The sequence below is a fragment of the Balaenoptera borealis genome (genome assembly GCF_965194805.1).
Source record: "Balaenoptera borealis genome assembly, chromosome: 13".
NCBI lineage: Eukaryota > Metazoa > Chordata > Mammalia > Artiodactyla > Balaenopteridae > Balaenoptera > Balaenoptera borealis.
The window spans coordinates 86,760,221-86,785,191 of NC_138870.1; the positions used below are offsets into that span (position 1 = coordinate 86,760,221).

The window sequence follows — 24,971 nt, forward strand, 5'->3', positions numbered from 1 at the left end:
AGAAGCAGAGAAAATTTCTTCCCTAGAGCCTCCAGAAAGAGCTGGTACTTTGATTTCAGCCTTCAGGCCTCCAGAACTGTGAAAGAATCATTTTTTCTTGTTTTAAGCCACTCAACTTGTGGTAATTTGTCCCAGAACCCCTAGGAAAGACATACATCTCTCTGTTTAAGTCCTCCATCTCTTCATTCATGTATTACATTTTTCCCTCTAAATCCTTTAATATATTAATTACAGTTATTTTGAAGTCCTTGTCTGTTAGTTTTAACATCTAGGCCCAATCCTGAGTCTGTTTTTTCTCTTGACAATGGGTTGTTTTGTTCTTGCTTTTTATGTTTATCATAATTTTGTTTACATGCCAGATAATGTGTATAAAAGAACATTAGACATTGAGCTAAGTAATGTTTATGCCCAGAACTAAGCATACTTCTTCTTCTATTAGATCATGATTCTTCTGGAAGTTGAGGCTGTCTAATCAGTAGATGAGCTGGGTTTGGATTTGCTGTTGTTGTTGCTATGTTGTGGTTAATTTCAGCGAATTCAGGGCTTCAGATTCCTCCAGTGGTGAACTATTAAAAACCTTGTTCTTAGTGTGAGGCCTGGAATACTAGAGGGATTTTCTAGATGTTTCTTCTCCATCCTCAGCTTTTAACAATCCCTAAGTGCATTTGTCACAGAAGGGATTTATCTCCATGTTCTTGTCCTTCCCCTAGCCTTAGACTTCTATTGCTTATTACTTTGTGCAAGGCTCATGCTGGGGCTGGGGTTTTTTCCCTTCTCCTGCTCCAGCCTCAGGCTTAGGCAGACGCTGTGCTCCAGAGCCTCACATGCCAGGCTTTTTAATCACTCCTACTTCTCTCCTGTGATAAGCTAGTCATCTTGGCCTCCTCTTCAGTTCAGTTCACCCATGTGTGGGTGAACTCTGCCTTTTAATGAATTTCCTACTCCTCATTGATCAGTAGCAGGACTCTGTTTTGTATCAGTGTAGGATCTTGAGCACAAGCATGTCTACCTTTCGCCCAGAAGCAGCCAACTTTTGCCTGGGAATAAGTACATGACAGTGTTTCCTAATTCGCCCTTAGGACCTGATACTTTTTACTTCACGTAAAAGCATGGTCATATCTAGGATATGAGTAGGTTCTTTTGACTACCCCAAGAGTAGACAGATTTTTACTTCCTATCAAGAAGATTCTGGGCTGTGGGCAGTGGCCCCTGCTTGTTATCCTGAACTCATGCAGAGCCCAGTGGGAGATGAGATTATGTAGGTGCTCCTGTTCTACTTTCAGACTTTAGCAGAACCTACACATCTTTGCCACCAAGAGGAGCTTTCCAGTTTCCTACCTGCCCCTAGTCTTTCTTGTAAATATCCAGTGGAGGCCTGTGGAGAGTAACTGGTGAGTAGGTGCAGGCTCCCTTGCCTGTGGCTCCTGGGATTCTGTACTTTCACACTAGTCCACATGTGTGCTTTAAAAATGTGTTAAAATTTCAGTTGTATTTTTCTTACCCACTCCTATGGCTGCCTCCTTTTCCTCCCATCCTCCCTCCAAGGTGGAACATTGGGTGTCCTATGTTTCCTTTGAGCCACCTTTTGCCCTTTAGAATTTAGTTCACCTGATTACCTCGTAACCTCAGCTCACTGATGAACTCAAGACTGATTATTTTTTAGAGTCTGTCCTTTTCTAAGGCAGTGTAGATTATCTAAGAGAATAGGTTCTTGGAAGCAAACAGACAAATCCAGAAAACCACATTGTTTCTAGGACATTCTGTAGCACAGCTGACCCAGCTTTTGCAACAAGTCAATGGTATGGAAAAATAAATAAAAGGAGCGAGTACTCAACAGTTAGAGACCTAAGAGATACAATAACGCAAGGTAATTTGCAGGCCTTGTTTGTCTCTTGTTTCAAACAAGCCAACAGTAATAAGTTTCTTAAACAAGTGGGAAAATTTGAATATGGACTAGGTACTAGAAGATACCATGGAATTATTGTTAATTGTGAAGAAAGGATAATAGCATTGTAATTATGTTTAAAAATCAATAGTTTTTTAGAAATACATAATAAAATAGACAGATGTGAAATGACGATGTCTGGGATTTGCATTAAAATACTCCAAAGGTTGGAGGTTAGGTGGGGGAGGCAGATATGTGACGCAAGTGTGTCCAAATCTTGATAATTTTGGAATTTAAACAGATCACCTAGGGTTTGTGAGGTGAGGAGAATGAATTAGAAGGGTACAAGAGTATAAGTAGAGAAATCACTGCTGTGGTCTACATGAGAAATGATGATAGCTTGGACTGAAGGGAGCAGTACATAGTAGGTTCTCAGCAAAGATTTTGTTAAATGAAGTCATGATAATGATATGTTTCATACACACACGCAGGTTTTTTTTTTTTTAACAAATGTAAAAAAGTAGACTGTGTTCTTTCTGCAAGCAACATTAACTTCAAATCAAAATGTAATTGGAAAAGAGCTCCTAGACCCAGGAAACCTAGAATCGCTCAGGTCATACTCTGCCCAAAGAAATCTTTCCCTATAAGCTTGTCAGAGGATCTGGAATTCAAATATTTTTTACTTGGACTTAAAAAAAAAGTATAGATTATCAACTTTTTCTGTTTGGGTGATAGTGACATTCTTTTGTAGCTTCTCTATCCTAGGTGGAAGCAGAACTACATTTATTAATTTAATAAATATTCATATCAGGACTTCCCTGGCGGTCCAGTGGTTAAGACTCCAGGCTTCCACTGCAGGGGGCGGGGGTTCCATCCCTGGTTGGGAACTAAGATCCCACATGCCACGTGGCATGGCCAAAAACAAAACAAAACAAAAAAACCCAAAAAACACAGCAACAAATGTTCATATCAACAGATGTACACCTGGAAGACGAACTGATATCTCAAACTTAACATATTCATAATGGAACTTTTGGGTTTCTACAACCTCTTCCTGTTCTACCCCATACCCACCTCAGTAAATGGTACCACCGTCCACCTAGTTGGTCAAGTCAGAAGCCCAAGAGTTATCCTTATTTTCTCTTTCACCTCACACATCCAATCCAACAATAACCACTACAATTCCAAAACAGATATAAAATCCACTCCCTTATTCCCATTATTGCTGTCACTAGTGTTATCCAGGCTCTCATGGTCATTTGCCTGGACTTCTATGAAAACCAGCAAACTGGTCTCACAGCTTTTACTTTTGTCCCCCTAGACTACATTATCTACCCAGAAGCCAAAGTCAAAAACCTAAGTCAAATTACATTCTAAAAACCTAAATTAAATCAGAGCATGTCAAATCCCTGCTCATAATCATTCAGTATCTTCCCATTGCCCTTAGAATAAAATTCTAACTCCTCACCATGGCCTGGAAGGCCCTGAATGATCCAGCTTTGACTACTTCTGCAACTTCATTTTGGGCCACTTTCTTCCTCACTCAGTCTATCTGGCTACATTGACATCTTTCTATTTCTTGAATACACCAAGTTCTCTTCCCACATGGTCTTTGTCTTTGCCTTTCCCTCTGCCTGGAAGCTCTTTCTTAGAACTTTGCAGTGCTAGCTTCTTCTCATTCTTCAGGTCTCAGCTCGAATGTTGCCTCTTTAGATATGCCTTCCGTGACCCTCATGTCCAAGACAGCTTCATCTTCACCTCCTCAAGCCCTATTATTTTCTTTCTCAGCATCCTGTTTGTTTCCTTTATAGCACTCATTAAATAAACATTTGTTTATTTGTTTTTTGTGTCTTTCCCTTACTAGAATGTGAGTTTCTTCAGGGTTAATTTAGTACTGCATCTCCAGTGTCAAAAACGATGGCTAGAACATAATCAGTACTCAATAAAATTTGTTGAACAGATAAACTTTTTTAGCACCATCTATCTATCACCCTAGATTTGTTGATGGGGATACAGTAGCAGCAAGCAAGAAAGAGTAGTGCTTAATCTTTTGTAGCTCAATACTTTATGAGGGAGATAGATATTAACCATCAGTTAACAAAATTAACCATTTAACTATAATTGTAGTTGGAGCTCTGGAGGGAACGCATACAGGGGAACTTGACTTTATTTTCCCCCAAGGAAGTGAGGTCTGAGATAAACTCTCTAAGTCTCAGTGAGAATAAACCAGTGAAAAGGGGTGGGGAAGATCAGTCTTAGAAAAAGAAGTAGTATATGTAAAGGACCTAAGGCAGGAAGAAGTATGGGTTTGAGACATCAGAAGTAGTCCTGGAAGGTTTTTGTGCTGAACTCGAGTCTTCTTGGACCCCCTGCTCCTGGTGGTTTTGGTCTTAGGGGTGCAGAGTTGGGCTGTTGCCTCACTCAGTGGTTCTTATAAATTTCCATAGGCATACATCCTTGTACAATAGGCACAAGGAGGCCACATTTGCTATAACTGGAAAGATTAAGTTGAAATGTTTGTTCAGAATGTCAGAGAAACCCAGGAAAGGAGGTGTAATAGGTTTTCTTTCCACCCCAACTTCTCTTCATTCCGACGTATATCAGAGGCAAAGCAGCCCCTTCTTTGACTTATACTTGCAGACTAATACTTAAATGTGTGACAGTGAAATGGTGAAAAGCAGAGTTGAGTCTGGTGAGTAAGAAGAGCACTGGTATGACCTCAAGGAGTCGCCACTACCCTGACTCCACGGTGGTCCACCTGCGAGATTCTGCAAAAGCCATTAGCCCTCTCCGGACTTCTGCTGTCTCGTTTGTACGATAAGACATGTGAATCTATCAAAAGAGGCCAGAAATTAAACAGATTATTTACAACCACACAATGAAGTTATTAGAATAGAAAGCAGAGTTTGGAAATTTATCTCAATGGAAAGCTATTTTATTAAAATAATACATAACCTGGAATTCATGTCTAAATTATTTGGCTTGGTAATTATGCTAGAGAAGAGAGCAAAATGCTTTCTACCATAGTTTATAAAACACCATCAAAGAAAATCTGAATTTATAAAGTTGATACGTTGTGGGGTACCTTGTTTTCAAAATGATTTATAGCAAGGTACTATAAATAACTACCTCGTTAAGTACATTTAAAATACCTTATTGTAAAGATTTTATTTATACAATACTTGACAGGAACACCTGTTGAGAGGCACTCCCAACTTGTACATGTTTGAGGAATCAGAGCATTTGTGGACATATCCTTGACCTCTGTAAACTTTAAAATATAAAATGTTACTCAAAAAAAGAATTCTGGGATTTAAATCAACTTTATTTCAACTTTGCTTACTTTTTATGACATATGTGCATTATTGTTTCATCGCTTTCAAACCTGCCTCATGTTTTTCACAGTTAACTTTGATTTATTCTTGTGAGCAGACTGTTGAATCAAAGCACTACATTTACTAATGATGGTAGATTTTTCTGAAGCTCTTTTAGAAACTCTTATTGATAAAATGTCCCTTTGTTATAGAGTGCAGTGTGGTTTGCTTAGGGTAATTGTGAAGAAGGCAGGATGTCTGTCTTTGCTTGGTTTCCTAGCCACAGCATCTCATTTGGAAATAGTCTATTTTGGGTAGTTAAATCCATTCCTGGGGAACCTATCCTTTATGGTTTATGTTTTCCTCTTTTTTTTTTTTTAGTACTTCATGCAAGTAATTTGACATGAGGAGATCTTGAAGGTGTTGATTTCCTGTGGCAGTGGTGACTTCCCTGTCACGGGAGGTGTTCATTTGGGCACAGGTGCACAGTCACTTGGAACCATTCTTTCATTAAAGAACAAATATTTATTAAACACCGCCTTTGCCAGGCACTGAGATACTCACTAGGAGTTCAAAAGGCATGATCTTAGCACGTATTCATATTAGGTGTTAGACATGCAGTTTTAATACAGAAGTTGACTATTCTAACGGAGAATAGAGAGTTCAACCATCAAACTACTGTGTGGCCTAGAAGACCTTTTAAAATACTGACTGATTTCTGAGAGTCTATGAATTAACTTCTAAGAGCTCTAGAGGGATTATTGGAAAAGGTAAATGAGAATGGTCTTTGAAACCAGACAGTTCCGTGTTAGAAACCTGGCTGTACCACCTCTGAGCTTTGTGAGTCTTGGGCAAGTCCCTAAGCTTTCTGAAGCTCAGTTAGTTTTTTTTTAACCTTTAAAAGGGGAATATTTGGAAGAGGGCTAAATGGGATAATAAACCTATTAGGTGTGATGGGGTGAAGGAGTGTTTAGTGAAAATGAAGATTGGATTAAGCACAAATACTTCAGGGTCTTTTTTTTTCCTAAATATATGTGTCTGTGGGATTGGGGGGATGAGGTAGGGAGGATGTTTTATAATAAAGAAGTAAAAGGGAAGAAAAATGTGAATACCTAGTTCACTGGGAAAACACTGCAGTCCTAGACTGGTGACAGACAATGAACTGTGTGGCCTGAGCCGGCTCTGAAGGCAGGGGGCCTCAGCTTAGGGCATCCCATGTGCACCCAAAGAAGATAATGACATTCAGTGTGTCCCAGTGCATGTGCCTGATGACAGTTTTGTGATCAGGCATTGTTTGCAATCTCAGAGAACCTGGAAAATTTAATTTTAGTAGTCTTGATCTTTTGGACAGAAAAATTCTTTTAAAAATATTTAATGGCTTTATTTATTATTTCTCATTAAGGAAAGAAGAATAGTGTATTCCTGGCCAAATCCTAACTTGTTAGCAGCTAGTTCTTTGTGAGACACTTGAGTGATAATGGCCAGTGTTTTGTAGCTTTTTGCCAGTTACAAATACTTCCATGTGGACAATCTCATTTTTATCACCCCCATTTTACAAATGAGAGAAGAGAAGCTCAGAAATGATTTGTCTGAAGTCACACAGATAATATGTGCTAAATTTGAGACCTGAACTCTGGTCCTTCCCATCATACTGGACATAAAATTATGGGCCATGCTTCAGATTAGGAGATCAGAATTTTCAATGAAAATAAAATTAAAATTGGATTGATACCTGTCAGTCTATTTTATGTCAGTCTTAAGTATGAGTGGATAATCTTAGAAAAGCTCTTATATTATCATCTAGTTTAGCCCTGCTGATCAATTACTATTTGACTCAGTTTTTATATTCTACTCAATATGATGTCACTTAAAACTTCACAGATTATAATGAGCTGGTAAAAATTTTTTTTAATTAATTAATTTATTTTTGGCTGCGTTGGGTCTTTGTTGCTGCGCGCGGACTTTCTCTAGTTTCAGCTAGCGGGGGCTACTCTTCGTTGTGGTGCGCGGGCTTCTCATTGCGGTGGCTTTTCTTGTTGCGGAGCACAAGCTCTAGGCGCGGGCTTCAGTAGTTGTGGTGCACGGGCTCAGTAGTTGTGGCTCTCGGGCTCTAGAGCGCAGGCTCAGTAGTTGTGACGCATAGGTTTAGTTGCTCTGCAGCATGTGGCATCTTCCCGGACCAGGGCTTGAACCCGTGTCCCCTGCATTGGCAGGCGATTCTTAACCACTGTGCCACCAGGGAAGTCCCGAGTAAGATGGTAAGATGTGACAAACAACTCCTCACTCACTCAACACACACACACACACACACACACACACACACACACACACACACACATACCCAGGCATTTATTTGAATTTAAGAACTGTATGGAACTGTATGGAATAATTAATTTATGCAATTAATTAGAGAGAGTGACATGGACATATATACACTACCAAATGTAAAATAGATAGCTAGTGGGACGCAGCTGCATAGCATAGGGAGATCAGCTCCGTGTTTTGTGACCACCTAGAGGGGTGGGATATGGAGGGTGTGAGGGAGACGCAAGAGGGAGGAGATAGGGGGATATATGTATACATATACCTGATTCATTTTGTTATACAGCAGAAACTAGCACAACATTGTAAAGCAATTATACTCCAATAAAGATGTTTGGATATATTAAAGTCTGGATTTATAAAGTCTGGATTTATTTTGAATAGCTACAGTAAGCATAATAGCATGAATTTTGCCAAGGACCTTGAGTCATCAAAAGTTTATAATAATTTATTTCAGAAATTGTTGGAATAAAATATAAGTTCTCAAAGGGAATAAAGTTTTTAAGGAACATATAATTAAATCCTGGATAATATAAAATAATTTATATTATGACATAACCTGAAGCTATAAAATGTGTAAGACTTTTGAAGAATGGAGTCAGAGCTCTGAATGAAGTTATGATAGACAGTTTATCCTGAAAATGCTTCACTCTAAATATTCTAAGTACAGAAAGGAAGATACAGTTAATTTTAGGTGAGAAAGGAAGTTATTGAATGGATTTCTAGTGGATATTGAATGGATGGTGACAGTAATTGAAAAGGGATATTCTCAAGCAATATTAAACTTCATAATATTAAACTTTTTATGTAACATTTGAAAAATTTGTTCTAAAATTTTAAGAACAGGTAGGATTTCCTTCATCATTTGTTATTTCCTCTGTTGGGAGCTCATTAGTGCTTAAAAGCATAGACTTTAGAAACAGCCCAATCTGGGTGGGAGATTATCAACCCATTATCACTGGGTTGGCTTCCATAATCCCAAGGGTTCTCATCTGCAAAATGGAGCTAGAAATTCCCACCTCATGGGGTAGTGGTGAAGATGGCATGAAATGCAGATAAAAGGCTTAGTCCAGTGCCTGGGCCAAGGTTTCAAATAATAAATATTAAATAATACAATTATCATTATTGTTTCTTCTAGGTATAAATCTAAAAATGGGACTTCGCTGGTGGTCCAGTGTTTAAGATTTTGCCTTCCAGTGCAGGGGTTGCGGGTTCAATCCCTGGTCGGGGAGCTAAGATCCCACATACCTTGTGGCCAAAAAACCAAAACATAAAACAGAAGCAATATTGTAACAAATTCAATAAAGACTTTAAAAAAAAGGGTCCACATCAAAAAAAAAAAATCTTAAGAAAGAAAAAAAAAAAATCTGAAAGTGAAGAAGCATTGGAAAATTTCAGCGAAGAATACCAGGTGTTAGTATCCTATAATTTGGAATTGAGGATTGAAACCAGGCTTTATTTTCATCTGTTTTTGTGATTTTAATAATAAAACTTGAGGAAGCCCTGAGATATGACTGACCACTTTTGGAGGGCGTCTCTCGGTGCTTTGTGTGCTGCATCTGGGTTGCAGCCGTTATTCAACCTCCTTGACAGAGGAGGAGGTCACTGAGGTTAAGTGTTCTTCACAACGACACCCAGGTCGATGGCAGAGTTAAAGTATGCCCCAGGTCACATAACTCATTCTCTGTTCAAGAATCTTCCCTAATCCCTGGTGCCATTTGGGAATGGTTTCAAAGGCATTCCAACCGCAGAATCATGCCAGTGCACTGGTTATCAATTATTTCGTTGATCCTTTAGCAAATCCTCAAACTGATTTTTCTGCCCTCCTGGGACACAAGTCACAAGGCTGACCTTAACCGCTTTGGCATCCCCCCTCCACTCCCAAGGCACACAAAAGAGCAATGTGGGGCTGGTGATTTATTGTTTTCCCACGCAGGTCATGCTTGAGCCCAGACAGATAGAGAAGATCTGCCTTTAATGAGAGAAATGTACCATTACTTGGTCATAAATTCAACTTAATGGTAATTTTGGTAGGGCAGCTTGCCCAGGGTTTGTAGAAACACAAATCAAAATTCCCAAATTCCAGGCATATCCTCCTAGAAACTCTTTTGGCAACTCCATTCCCTTTGCTTTTTAAGGAAATCAATTTCCCTAGTTATGGTCCCTAGTTGCTTAGGGTAGATTTGCACAAGGTCTAGAATCACTGTGGCAGCAGAGAATAGAGTGAGTGGCATGCTGCTCAAATTATTTTTGCCAAGCATTAGGCCTTGACTTCAGTCATCAAGGAGGCACAAATGAACTGACACACAGATTCGGTATACAGCCCAGAAAAGTAGTTTGCAGTAAGAACATTCAGACAGCTCCGTCTAAGGAAAGGTTTTATTATTTTTTTCAAATCCTCATGTCCTTGGCCAATTCTGAACTGACTAATAATGGCCATTACCACTCTCAGATCTCAGAATAAGTTTTTAATCCCTGCAGAGTTGACTTTGAGTTGCTGGGTTAGAAGGATATGCAGAGTATATTCAGGCACAATGCTACCAGATACCCCGTCAAACTCTTAGAAATAGGCTTGAATGTACCCTCTTGTCTTGTATCATATCCTGTGCTCACTTCCATCGTAGCAACTAGCATCTCCTTTTGGGCTTAATTATTCATATGTGATGCCTTCTACTAAACTGTGTGCTCCCAGGTGTAGGGTGATATCACACCTGAGTGTGTTTCTCTAGTTTCTTGTCCCATGCCTGACATGTGACAGATGCACAGTTAACATTTGTTGAATGAACAGAAGTGTTAATGAATGGAGTTCATGCTGTTCTGATAAGGTCTGATTTTTTTTTTTTTTTTTGGCCGCACCGTGCGACTTGTGGGATCTTAGTTCCCTGACCAGGGACTGAACCCTTGCCCTCAGGAGTGAAAGTGAGCAGTCCTAACCACTGGACCGCCAGGGAATTCCCAAGGTCTGACTTTTAAGTCAGGGAACCTGGTAATGGCCATTTCTTTCTATTTGGTATGGTATACATGGCTAGGTGAGACAGTGCTCTGGAAGACAGCAGAGAGAAAACAGAAGTGAAGGTAACTGCCTTTCATGGTAGAGCAACTGGAGTCTGTTAAAAATATCACTTCATTCATTTGAACAAATATATATAGATTGCCAATACAGCCAAAGCATTAGTGCCAGGTACTGAAGAATATTCAAGATGACTAGAAATCAAAGAGCTTGCAATTTAATTCTAAGATCCAATGTATAATCTTATCATAAATTATTTTTTCCTAATAACATAGATCTACCCAGAGGAAAGACATGAAATTCTAGTTCTCCTTCTCTGATTTGGTTTTATAGGTGGGCCTACCTACACTGCTCTCTTCAGGTGTAGAGGGGAGTTTAACTGGCACTTTCTTTGTGTTGTTATTCACACATCTGGCATGTGGGAAAGTCAGGTTTAGAGCAGGAAGGGAGGCCTGGAACACCCAGGGGTTGGTATGTTTGGATCCTTATAATCCTGTAGCAAAAGTGGAGGGCTATCACACCTCACCTTCAACTTACACAATATTATATGTCAATTTTATCTCAAGAAAACCTGAAAAAACAAGAAGTTAACAATAATAACCAAAAGGCAGTGGCTTTCAAGCTTGAACAGGTATGAGAATCACCAAGAGGCCTTATTAAGACACGTATTTCTGGCCCCCACCTCCAGAGCTCCTGTGTCAGTAGGTCGGGGTTAGGATTCCGGAAGTTGCATTTCGAACAGCTTCCCAAACAATGCAGATACTGCTGTTCCAGGACCAGCTGATCTAAGGTAAGCCCTAACAGTTATCTGCTACCAAATCTTACTCTCCCATTCTCTTATATAACCCCACAGAGTGATTCTATTTGTATGGTTTTTGTCAGGGCAGCCTTGGACTGGGGTAAAAAATCAGTTTGAATTACTTTGTAGCCATTTGTTAGTGACCGGGCAGATTTTTCATGTTGGATATCTTCCTTTTACCATTTAGCCCATTATTTATGGGCCGCATCTCCTACCATTAACTGGGAATAAGAATAATGATAATATGAATGAATGAAAGCAACATGTAAATGTTTTGTTAACACAGGGATGCATACACGTAAAGTATTTTACTCATGCCATTGGCCTTGCATGAATAACTATGTGAAATGATGAATTTAACATTAGCCCTTGGGTTCTTGCTTCTTTCCCTCACCTGCTCTGACTAGGAAAATAATTGTAGCTTCAGTCTGAATGGGGATATATCAGCCAGGTCTTTCTGACTTCTAGATAGCTCATGTAGTCCGGCCAAACTATCTGGCTTTCTGATTACACAGTTTTTATAAAGAGAAAAAAATATTTACCTAAGAATCATTTTAAATTATTTTCTCCTCTCATAGTGAAAGGTTTATCTAAAAGCCCGAACTTCATTCAGGATTCTTCCCCACTCTTTGTCATTCCCCATCCTTTCCTGACCCCACCTACCCCTCAGACAGCCAGGGATTTTAAAATATGTTGGAAGATTTTGATGGTGTCTGCACAGTAGGATTACACTCTTCTATGTACTGTTCGGACACCAAACAGAAAGATAGCACAGTCTGTCTAGCTCTTTGTAATTAGTTTCACGATACTGTTTTAATTGTGGCACAGCTTAATCACTGGCTGTGCACAGATTATGCCACGTAGTTAAAATAATTATGGGTATTTGATAAGATGATGCTTTGAATTCATATAATGCTTCTTTTCCAACAGGCTCCACAATTTAAAAGGAGAGAGAGCAAAAAGGACAAAGAAGGGCTGCCATTCGATGCCACCTTTGGTCATTTTCTGCACCTTGTCAAGGCTGGCCAGGGTAATATATATACACACACACACACATATTTATTTCAGGTCATCTTCCACCTGCACAAGGAAGCATTTTATCCAGTACTCAAAGATTCTGAAGATAGTGTGAAATGATACATACCTTGTTTGCCAGCAAATACTTAATACGGACTATACAACTAGTAACCTAGGCAAGCCTGTGTGGATGCATTAATTCTAAATCTAATTGTTTGTTTACATAACTGATGGCTACTGGCTCCATTAGCAGTTCTTTACCTTCAGAAGAGTGCAATCTGGTCATAAACCTTTCTTAGAACTACTATACCATTTGTATGGTTTATTGAACATTCATTCATTCATTCAAAGTAGTATGCCTACTATGTGCCAAGTGCTGTTCTAAACTCTTACAGTAAGTAAGTTAAGCAAAATTCCTACCCTCATGGCCCTGACATTCTAGATATAGGGGAACTGACAATAAACAAACAATAAAATAATGATTTCAGGTATGATTAGTCCTGTGAATAAAATAACACAGGGTTGGGGAACAGAGTGGGAAAATTTTAGATAGATTAGGAAATATCTTTTTTAGAAGATGACATTGAACAGGATCCTGATGGTGAGAAGGAATCAGGTGAAGATACGGGGAAGGGAATTCTAGGTGTAAGGAAGAGAAAGTGCCTAAGGGGCTGAGTCTATGATGAGGTTAGTGGTTCTGGGAAAAACAGGTGGGGCAGAGGGGCTGGAGGAGAGTGAGTAACGGGTAGAGTTGTTGGAGCTGAGACAAGGCAGAGGCCAGGTCAGAGGACTGTGCCCCATGGCATAAAGATTAAATTTTAAGGTGATGGTAGGTCGTAGAGGGTTCACATTGACTGATTCACATTTTAGAAAGATCATGCTAGTTGAGGAGATTAGACTTTATAGGCAAAAATTGAGATGGGAAATACTAAGGGATGCAAGACTTTTTCAGACATGTTGAGTTTGAGTTAGGTATTACACGTACAAGTGTGGCGTCCAATAGCTGAAAATGTAAATCTAGAGCTCAGGGGATAGGTCAGAGTTGGAAATGTCTATGTGGGAGTCCTTACTGTATACATATAGTATTTATTGCCTAAGCTGGATCTTGGGCAAGTGGGGAGATGAGGTGATATAAAGGAAGTATACATCGTTGCCCTACCCTAAAAGAGATTTTTAAAATGTTATCTTTCTTATGATGTGCATAATGAATAATAGAAGGTAACACAGAGTGTGACTTTAACACATTTTTTTTGCTCATTTGTTTGTTTAATAGCAAACAGACCAAAAATTAGATATTCAAATAAATCTTATCTTTCAAAGGAGCCACGTGGGAGGGCTAGCCAGTTGGGCCAACAATGCTGCCATTGCTTAGAACTTTCTTGGAGTGATTGCGGCTCCCTTTTATTTTATTTTATTTTTTTAATTAAAAAATATTTTTTAATTGGAGTCTAGTTGATTTACAATGTTGTGTTAGTTTCAGGTGTACAGCAAAGTGAATCATTTATACATATATCCACTCTTTTGGGGGCTCCCTTTTAGATTTGCTTTCGCCACACAAGAAAGTCAGCCTAAATTTTTTGTAAAATTATATCTCATTTTTGATTAAAAAAATGGAACTAGCTTGAAAATTCATCTGCTATTGTACTTATAACAAAAAAAAAAAAGCAAGAAACCCTAAATATTTCACCAGAGGGAGATGACTTGACACCACTGATGATTTTAAAATGACTTTGTCATTTGCTTTGGCAATTCTCGGAATGGTGTCTGGATATGTTTAGAGCAATATGGAGATGACTGGAATAAGTACACAACCTCCCACGTGATAACTTTGAAGGAAATACTATTTACTTAGATTTGAAGTTTTAGTTTTATTCATTCATGAAAAAAAAATTTATTATCTGTCATGTTCCAGGTGGTTTTCTAGGCAGTGAAAAGGCAGTTACAAACAATAAAAAGAATAAAACAATGCTAGCTTTCAGGACTTCATCTTTGACCTGAAGAATATCTTAGCCATCAAAAATCCCATTTTTGCAAATGGTTCAATTAATCAATTTACTGAAACAAAAACATTCAAATGAAGGAATAAAATTTAACTTTGCCTTTGCCTTCCTCATCTGTTTCTTCTTCCTGTCATATTTCCAGAAACCTAACTCTCAATCTCTGATTTTTAAGTCTAAAGTGATCTGTTCCTGTATGCTATAAAATTCCCCTCAGACATGGAGCACGCTTTTATTTTTCTTTCTCCCCCATTTTGTTACTAGAAGGTGTTGACAAATCTCTGGGATAAGATTCTAATATGTTAATTCGTAAGAAGGTGTAAATGATTTGATTCTGATTTACTACAGCCTGAATTTTTATTTTAACAACAGAACAAAACAGATCAAAGAAATACATCTGTCATAATGGAAATTAAAGCATTTGCAAGTAATAAAGTGATATATTTCTTGGCTGAGAGCCTTCTCCCTGTTTCTGAAGTCACAGCCATACAGCTTACTTATATTGCCAATCATAATCTCTAGGAACAAGAAACTTTCAATTTCCTTTGATGCTACTATTTCTTTTTCTTTTTAAGGGATATTCTGCAGCTCTCCTGTTCCATGTAACATACTAGCAAGAGATCATAACAGTTTTGCTAGAGCAAAGGGCCAAATTTTCCCCTGGCCTTTGTTTAACTGGAAGGTGACTACCACTGAACTGGGGCTCTCCACCACCATAGCTCCTTCAGCCTTGTGCAACATATTATTACAATCAGCTTCACTTGTTCCCAGTTCTTTCAGCATCTGTAGTGGCAGCTGGCACATCTCCCACTTCATCAGGAAGTGCATTCAAGGGTATCCGGCTAGAAAGTTCCCCCAGCAAGCATTTCTTCATATTGCAAAATGAAGAAGCAAGGTTTCAGTTGGAGGTATTCATATCTGGGGTCAAGTAAGGTAGAGTAAAGTGGGGAGATCTTCCATCATCAAAATATCTTTATCATGGGCGAGACCAGTAAAAAAAATCCATTCTTTTTTTCGAGTAGACTGGCATTTCTTTGACCCTGGTTTTAATCAGAAAAGGGATGAGCAGAATTATGCGATTGGTACTGCCCTTGTTTGTTTTCTAAATTGTCAGAGAGAATTGCTCTCATACCATAGGTTTCTCTCAAGATCTACAATTCTGATTTCCATGGTTCAGTTTTATGTGGAGTTTTCTGTGTTTTGCCTTTGGATACCCATATTTCTCTTTCCAGCAATTAATAGGAAAATTTCATTGTGCCAATTGTGGTTTTTTCCTGTGAAAACAACCTCTATTGTCTTCCACCTCCTTTTACCTCCAGTATTCTGCACTAATATGTAATTGCATGTCAAAGAGGGTGGTGACGATGACCAGCATATGTTGCAAATGTTTGAAAACTGTTCTGGTTAACATAGAAAGAGCTATGTTTTAGGAGATTTAGCTCATGTGAAAATAACTGTGGTCCAGAGATCTAACTCCTCTTCAACATTTTCTCCGTTTGAGAAGAAGCACTTTGGGACAATATCTCTCAAGGTCATTCATTTTTATCTTTTAATCTATTAGTATGCCTGGGGTCTGGTAATCAGCATTAGAGCCAGAAATATTGCTAGACTTTAGCAGTCTTTGGGAGGTATTGAAATAGATGTGTCTCTTGAAGAAAAATTAATTGAAGTCTGGTATGTGTAAGGAAGCTAACAATTACTGAGTGCTTACTGTGTGCCAGGCAATATGCTAAGAATTTTTGTACGTATTATCTCATGTCATAAAGTCTCAATTTTTCTGTTTATTACAGTCATCCTTTGGTATCTGTGGGGGATTGGTTCCAAGACCCCCACCTTCCCCAGCAATACCAAAATCTGCAGATGCTCAAGTCCCTTGTATAAAATGGCATAATATTTGCTTATAACCACACAATCCTCCAGTATACTTTAAATCATCTCTAGACTACTTATAATACCCAATAAAATGTAAATACTGTGTAAACAGTTGTAAATTCAATTTAAATTGCTATGTAAATAGTTGCCTATGTGTGGCAAATTCAAGTTTTGCTTTTTGGAACTTTCTGGAATTTTGGAGGGGGAACGTTTTTGATCTGCAGTTGGTTTAATCCACAGATGTTGAACCTACAGATATGGAGGACGATTGTAATTGGAATATAGATTTTATTTAGTTTTATTCAAATCTTACTTTTATTACTTTGGTCTAAAATATTACCTATGTAGTTTTGTGCTTGAGGGAAAGTGCATTTAGTGTTCTAGAAGAGCAACAGTGGTAGCAAATAATTTGGAATTAAACTTGTTCATGACGTACACAAATAAATTTAAAGTACACCCACAAATTTAAATTACAAAATTAGGGCTGGTCAATACAACCAGAGTGAAGTAAGCTCACAGGGCAGTTTCATGGATTTGGTACTATTATAGTCATTGGGATTATTCCTCAATACTTCCAGGCAGTGCTCTTCTGCCATATAACACATTAGCAAGCAATCCTTGTAGTTAGACTGTATTTTCCCACATCTTTAAAATTATGTGTGGCCATGTAACTTGCTTCGGCTAATGAAATGTGAGCAGAATTGATGAGCATCACCTTCAGGTAAAAGCCTGTAAGGACAGTGCACAAGTTCCCATCTTCCGATCCTCTAGCCATAGTGACCATCACTATTTCAGATGGGGAGGCTCTGCCAGCCTGAGTCCTGAGTGAGGATCATGTGAAGCGAAATTCAGTACTGACTTAATATAGCATGAGTGAGAAATAGATTTCTGTTGTTATAAGGCATTGAGATGTGGGGATTGTTTGTTACTGTAGCACAACCTAGATTATTCTAACTAATGTAGAATGGTTCTAACATTCATCCAGAAAGTAGAAACCCAAAAAGTCCTTCCTAAATGTACCTTCTTTCATTATCTGCGTAGTTTAACCAGAGGTTTGAACTGACCAGACCCTTGTAATAATGAGATAACGTAGAGGTTAAGAGGTCTGTGCAGTCAGACTGTTTCTGTTGAAATACTGACCTTGCTGCTTTCTACCTGTAAAGATTTGAATGAGTTACTTAATCTCTCTGAGTATCAATTTCCTCATTTGGAAAATAAGGATGATAGTAATACCTACCTTACAGGACTATTGTGAGATGAAATAAAATAATGTATAAAAAACACTTAGCAGGGAGGATGATACTTTGTCAGGTCTTGAGGAGAGGAGAATATGGACAGTTCCTAATCAACAGGCATAAAGTTTCAGTCAGGCAAGATGAATACGCTCCAGGATCTGCTGTACAACATCGCACCTAATAATACATTGTACACATAAGCATCGATTAAGAGGATAGATCTCAGGTTAAATATTCTTTCTACATAATAATTAAACAATAAATGTTAGGTATCATTCTATTATTATCCAGTACACTTGACAATGACTATGGAGCTTATCTTTTTCAGTCTAATTGTTTGGATAACTGATTGTGAAAGTCCCTTCCAGCTCCAAAACTCTATGCTTCCATGAAATACCTTGCTTTCTGGTCCCTACCTTTCCTTAGAGTAGCTTTAGTTGTGGTTTGAATTTTGTGGTGCATATGAGAACTGATGCTAGATTAGCTGGCTTAGCGAGAACTGTATCTACAAATAATCAATTTATTCTGCCTCGACTTTCTCCTCCTTGTCCTACTCCATCATTCTTGAAGTTGTCCCAGAATTCTGTTTGACTTTGTAGTTTCTTGCTTCTTTCTCATTCTGAAATATATTTTTCTTTTTGGCTTTTGACACTGGACAACATAAATTTTCCTTTTAATAGACTTGCCCATGTATATAGTAAATAAGACCAGGACTATGTCAGGGAAATTTCCCCAAGAGATCAGGCAGGTTTGTGATGGTAAGTGTATTAAGTGTATTAGATATGCTAGAGACGCTGAAGAAAGGAGAGGAGAAAAACTTGTTAGACACGTATAGACCTTCACATCATACCAAAATATTTTATATGCACATATTTGCAAGAGTATTTCTGATTTACTCTGTTTATTTACCAGTGCTCTCTTTAGGAAGGAATGCATTGTCTCCTGAAAAACTAGTCGTCTTTGGCTAAAACTCTTTTGTCAAATATAAAAGTGCAGTCTTAAGTATTTTATTAGTGTGGTTGGGATCAATGACTATTGCTTTGAAATGCAGATGTGGATTGTGAAACCAGTGAACAGGACTGTGCAAGGAAAACGGCATTGTCGAGGATGGAGGAAAAGGCCAAGACCTGTGCCAAATGTGAGCAGGTAATGCCAAGGTTAGTTGTAAAAAAGATGATGGTGGGGAGGATGGCTGAATTCCTGGGACAATAGCCTGAGAGATCAGGGACTGGAAAGAGTAGAGGCAGGAAAAGTGAGCCGGGGTGGGGGAGGGGAGAAAAACTGAGGCAGGAAGAGAGACGAGATCCGAGAGGATACAGAATAAAGGCAGGGCAGCAGACAAAGCCCTCAGGACCAAAAGCCAGAGAGAATCCCAGTTTGTTTAGCCCAGAGACAGGAAAAAGGACATCCTCTCAAAGGACCTAGGTTACGGGCTGGATGGAGAAGATAGATAACAGGAAAGAACCCGGCTTCTCTAGGGACCCAAAGAACAAGGCCTGTCCCTCCTTCCCCCCTCCCTTCATCCCTGCCCTAACGCTTCTCATAAGATAATAGCTTAACTTGAGGCTAGAAGGTGGAAATGGGACAAACTGTCTGAAAGGAGATAGAACTGAGCCCCCAAGGCAGGAGACTGCCAGGGAAGGCCTGGCAGGAAGGCCAGCATACTAATGGGGCCTGCAGGGACAGGCCATTGTCTCATACTTTAAAAGCATTCTTTTATCAAGTAAGTGAGCATGTGGAGTGGGAAGCATTGAACTTGAGCTGGGCTTACCGGCAGCATGGCATTCGACTTCAACTCTAAAAGCTGAGATCCTGAAATTCCCTCCCAGGTGGTAAAGTGCCTTGTCTGGATTTGGTGCCCAATGGATACCATGTGAGGGAGACAACTCGGAAGCTGAGTCAGATGTGAGTGCGGCTGGAGAGAAGGGGCAGCAGAGGTACTGGTATCCTGTGCTGAAAAGCAAGTGCAAATGGGGCAGTTCCCTCTTTGCTTTCCTGCATCTCTCAGATCAGGTGAGTAATAGGGAACCCCGGTAAATCCATTACACTAAGTAGGTTGCTTTCACATGATGACGTTGTGTAATTCACTGTAACATTTAAATTGTTTAGTCTACATTAGGGGGTCACTGATAATCCAAAGCAGATACAGGAAGCGTTTTGAAAACAACCAGTGCTAGACAAGGCTCCAGAATCCTCTGTCAATCTAGTGTTATGAGTCCTTACCTATTTTTCCCTTGCAATCTTTATGAATCCCAAGTGAATCACATCTGATTTAGTCTTTGGGAATTTGATTCCCCCAGATTGGGTAGCTAGACCCCAAGAACCCCTTGACTTGCCTCGTTCCTTCTGAGGGGGGCTTCTCAAATATTTTCTGGGAGTATGGCCTCGGGTGCTGTTACCTCAAACTCTGGTTCTCCACTCATTAGTTACATGTCCTTAGGAATTTGCCTTGCTTACCTGAGCTTCAGTTTCCTCACCTATAAGTGGGAGAACCACCACTACCACATAGGGCTGTTGTGTGAACCGATGATATGGTACATTTGAAAGGTGCCAAGGCTGGATGCGGGGTACAGAAGTCCTCCAATAGATGTTTTCCTTTTTCTCTCAAAATGCCAGGCACCTAGCTCATCTTCTTTGTCCCAGTAATCTTGGGGGATCTTGCCCCAGAAAAAAAAGCAAGCCACATTTGTGTGAGAGTCTTAAAGACTGCTTCAAAAAGACAAGTTTTCTCTTAAGTAGCCAAATGGGCTTGAGCAACAGACAATCCCCTGTTACTTTCATCCCCCAGCTGCAGACCTCTTCTTGGAACTCTGGCTGCCTGAAGGATTGAGCCACTAACCCTTCCATAAGTCCATCAGAGGACTGGGTATGAGAATTCGGGAAAATGAGCACCAGTACACATACATTTTTTGTGAGTTCTACTATACTGAAGGTCAATTTGAAGGAAACAGATCTCAGCAAGCCTAGTGTTGATATCAGATAGGGGCATTTGCCTAGTATGGCTTCTCAGGAACCCACAAATCCTAACAAAAGATACATTTAGGTACCTCTCTGACCCTCAACCACATCAGCCCAGAACTCAGTGTGGTCACCTCATGGTTGTACCAGCATTGCATTTCTATTTTAGCCACAGGTTGTAAAATAATCACTAGGAGTCAAACAAGTGCATCTATAATGATGACTCACCTTCCAGCAATAAGGCCTAGGAGAGATTGAGCACCTCCTGTCTGGCTGTGACCTTCGCAGGCCTACAGAATTGGTACTGTCAGAGGGTGGAGCTCCACAGTTTGCCTTGTGTGGACTACCTTTTGGTGGGCTGCTTGAAGAGCTCATGTCATCTGCATTGCAGGGAACTACATTTCCCAGGTTCCCTTACCAACTGGCTTTCAAGTAGGTTTGGCCAATGGGTGGTACTGGTGGAAGACTGGAGGGCAGGATGAGCCAGAGTATTTCTCCTCCTTTTTGCTTCCAATGAGGCTTCCAGCACTGTCTGCTTTAGTTTGCTTGCTTGTTTATGCAGTTTCAGGTCCTGTTGGTCAAGCGCATCCTCTGGGTTCCCAGCTCCTGTGGAGCAGCCCCTGCCACAGTTCTAACTCTCAACCAATGGCTTCAGGTTCTGGCTCTGGTAATATGACATCCTCCCTGGGTCCCTACAGCCCTAGGGGTGGTGGTGGCTTTCTGCTCTTGCTAATATCTGAGTTGCCTCACCATCCTTCGTTTGGCTTTTTAGCTCTTTCATTACCTATGTAAACAATTCCCTATATTAAGTTGGTTCTGTTTAAAATGCCTTGGGTGGGCTCTGTTTTCCCGATGAGCTTCTCACGGCTACACCTCCTTCAGTCAGTGATATTTTACCTTCATGTTGGACCTAAGTCTCTCATGTGAGGTTTGTCATCTCCCAGGCCATCCACTGGGAAACTGAGCAATAGTTCCTTCAGCCCTCAGGTTTCCCTGAACATATCCTGGGGTCACTTACCTCTGTGGGCTTTTGAACCTACGAGGGAGAAGGGTGCTTGTCATTTCTTAGTGACCTACTTTATATAAACGCCAGTCAAGCTTCCTCAGGTTGTCTTTGGCTTCCCACCCATTGGTTAAACTAATTTCTTTTAGAGTCCAAAACTACTCTTAGTTCATTATCTGTTCTCCTCTTTTCTTTGGCTTATGTTATAAACTCTATGTTATCCCCCTAGACTTTACTGTTGGGAGACAAGCCTCTAAATAAAACAAATAAACACAAACACAAAAACAAGCTAGAGAGCATTGAGGACTCCACAGATCCATTAAAGTGATTGGCAGCTACATCCAGCTTCTAGAGACAGCAGTGGTACAGGGCTGTCAGCAATGTCCAGTGATAGGGGTGTGGGTCACCTACTGTTATTGGTTGTGGCAGTGGTGTCTTCACCAACCAGGTTCTGTAGCGTGATTTTGAGCATGATCCCTGAATGTGTAGCCTCTGAGCTTGGTTTGCTGACTTTCCTAGAGATTTTGTGAGCTACCCAATATCATTTTTTCCCATAAATCATTAAAAATTAGTTTCTGATGCTTATAACTAAATAATAGGTATAGAAATTGGAACCATGCACAGTGTTTTCTGATCCACAAAATCATACCTTCAGGTGTGCCCAGGTGCACTCTAATCTGATATGCTCTCAAAATGGGTCCACAATATCTTAGTTCCATGTAAATATTCACAAAAAGGGCCTGTAATACTTAGGTGATCAATAGGATCAGCCATTTGAATGCCAGTAGCTCTTTATCCTCAGCTGTGCCAATGGTGCTCAGTGGGCTCACTAGTTAAGTGACCATGGTGGCAGGAACTGACATACTAGCTCAATTATGTGGACTTCTCTTTACCAAGGCTTTACCAGCACCACCAACTTGCCAGCTCTAGTGACCAACCCTGACCTTCCCAACTGATAGCACTCCAAGGAGACCAGTCATTCACACGATGGCAGGTTCGTAGCATTTAATTCCTTCCTTTGTGGAGGGAGAAGCAGTATGTCCTTACTAAAATAGACATGATTTAGATTTACTTCTCTTCCCTCAGTGCTTCTGCCAAAGCCATCATCTGTAGGTATTCTGAATGTCTTTTTTCACTATCACAGTATCCCACTCAATGTTGCTTCTCAACAAGAAGCTCACACTTTAGGAGAAGAAGACACTGTGCTGATGCCCATGGAAATTCATGGTCTTATCGTAAACTGTGTCCTAGAAGCAGCTGGCTTTAAAAAACAGTGAAATGACTGAAGTAAGAATCAGTTATGGTGCCAACTGAAACTCAGCATCTTGAAAGGTTGGAGTGCCATCTTAGAGGTGAGACTTGTGTCTACCTGTGTTTGATATATGGTGCAGGCCCTTGCGGAAAACGTGGATCCAGGGACCAAGGTGAGAAATGGGAATGCCACTTCTCACAATTACATTTCATATTATACCTATGACTTTGGGTAATGCTTGTATAGGAGCTTTAGTATTGTACTTGGAGAAGAAATGCTTCCACCAGAGGAAACAACAGAGACTGCTACCCTGCCACTCCAGGCTCCTTTTAACACCAGGTAGGGAAAATATAGGCTATAGTTGATCCTGGTTATCAAAGGTTCTGATACATAGTGTAGTCAGAGAAGAATATGAATAAAATCCAGAGGACCCTCCTAGGTCTTCCCTGCCCAGTCATAAATTAAGGGAAGGCTATAGCAATTCTTTATGACCGAGAACCCCTGAAAGCTCAGATCCCTCTGGAATAAAGTTTTGGGTCACTCCACAGTAGGAACACTGGCCATCTGAAGAGAAAGTAAAGGGAACATAGGATGAGTAGTGGAGAGTGGAAATAATAAATATTCACTGTGGCCTTCTTACCAGGGAAGTCATGGTTTGAGAGTAGACATGAAAAGAGCAGGAAATATCTGCACTTGCAAGAACATAAAGGAAACCCTCCAAAGGTTATCTTTTGCAACCAGAATGAAATCCAAAGTTTGTTCTGATTTACAAAAGCCTATGTGCGTTGGCTGCTACCCACCTCTCCCACTTCATTTCATCCCACTCATCCCATTGCCCATCATGTTAAAGCCTATAGGTGAAGCTCATTCTAGCCTCCAGGATTCGTATTAGCTGTTTCCCCAACCTGGAATGCTTTTCCCCTAGATATCCACATGGCTTAATCCCTCACTTCATTTGGACCTCTGCTCAAACACCCTTACCAGTGAAACTTTCCCTGTCTACCTTATATAAACAGTACTACCCTACTCCCCATTCTCTCTTTCCCTCACCTTAAACATGCTTTAGCTCCCATTATAGAACTAGTAACTATATTGCATAGTAGATATTAGACATATATGTGTTTATCATCTGTCCCTCTCTGATGGAATATAATCTCCATGAGGACAGAGACTTTTTTTGTTTATTATTGTACCCATAGAACCTAGAGTAGTGGAAATCCTCAAATATTTGTTGAATAAGTGTTTTAATTATTCATGTAATGACAAAGATAAGATTTATTAACAGGAAATGGAAAGCCTTAGAAATCAGATGAGATATTTGAACCTCTCAAAGTTCAGACAGCATAATAAGGCATAAAATAGAAGGTGTTTTAGAGAGATTTTGAAATTGCTCAGGGACTTTTGCTATCTTCCAAATTCTTTAGCTGTTCAGAATTGTGCCAATCACTTATTCCTGAGAATGCTTTTATGTTGATCCCTATTCTTCAGTAACTATCCCCCAAATCTCCCTCCGAGTACCCTCATTTCCTTTTCTAGCAAACTACTGACTTCTATTTTTAAAAAACCTTTTCTTCTCCAAGTGGTATATCTTGATTATTCAGCAGCTGCTTCATAAAGATGGTGGGAAAGGGCCTTATATCTTTGTTATGGCCCGGCATCCTGACTCATGTGCCATTTGCTTCTGTGTATAAGTTTTGGAAGATATTCTGAAGCTCTTGCTAGATACTTTCATTATCAGAAAGTACACACTGCTGCTCAGATGGCTGGCTGTGGTGAAATAGATGTAGTACTGAGTTAGCTCTTTACTGTCCATCAAGGCAGTGAAAGTGGGTTTCTTTTTCCACTTTTTCTGTCCAAAGCATCTGCTACTTCAAGATTTGTCCAGAAACTCCTGCTGCTCTTCCAGGTCTCGCTGGTTTTCCCTTTGAGCTCATTTCACATGCAGAATTTCTACCTGACATTTAAGCTCTGAATAATATACTGTTAAACATTCTATTCCAGTGGAGTTTCCAGCTCTTTTCTGCCTCCACATAGTTACTAGCCCACACATTCCAGTCATCAACATACCTCTCCTGTCAGTGACCATCAGTATCGGAGAGTTTCACACGCCCCATTACATTCTGTATAAAAACCTCTGCCTATTTCAGTATTTTGACTTACCTTACTCAACCAGCTTGTAACTTCTGTGATACTTGATTGTATCTCATGTTTCTATAGTATTCCCCCAAATAGTAGCTTAACATCTGGGATAGTGTTGGGCACATAGTAAGTATAGTTTTCAACAAAAAGAAATTGATTGATAGATTT

At 39.8% G+C, this 24,971-nt stretch overlaps 1 protein-coding gene and 1 long non-coding RNA gene across 2 annotated transcripts in view; one reads left to right on the forward strand and one right to left on the reverse strand.

The window, feature by feature from the left end:
* LOC309608954 overlaps positions 1-24,971 on the forward strand; it is a 1,139,914-nt gene that overhangs the window by 229,586 nt on the left and 885,357 nt on the right. The window lies entirely within an intron of this gene.
* IGF1 (insulin like growth factor 1) overlaps positions 1-24,971 on the reverse strand; it is a 152,873-nt gene that overhangs the window by 11,472 nt on the left and 116,430 nt on the right. The window lies entirely within an intron of this gene.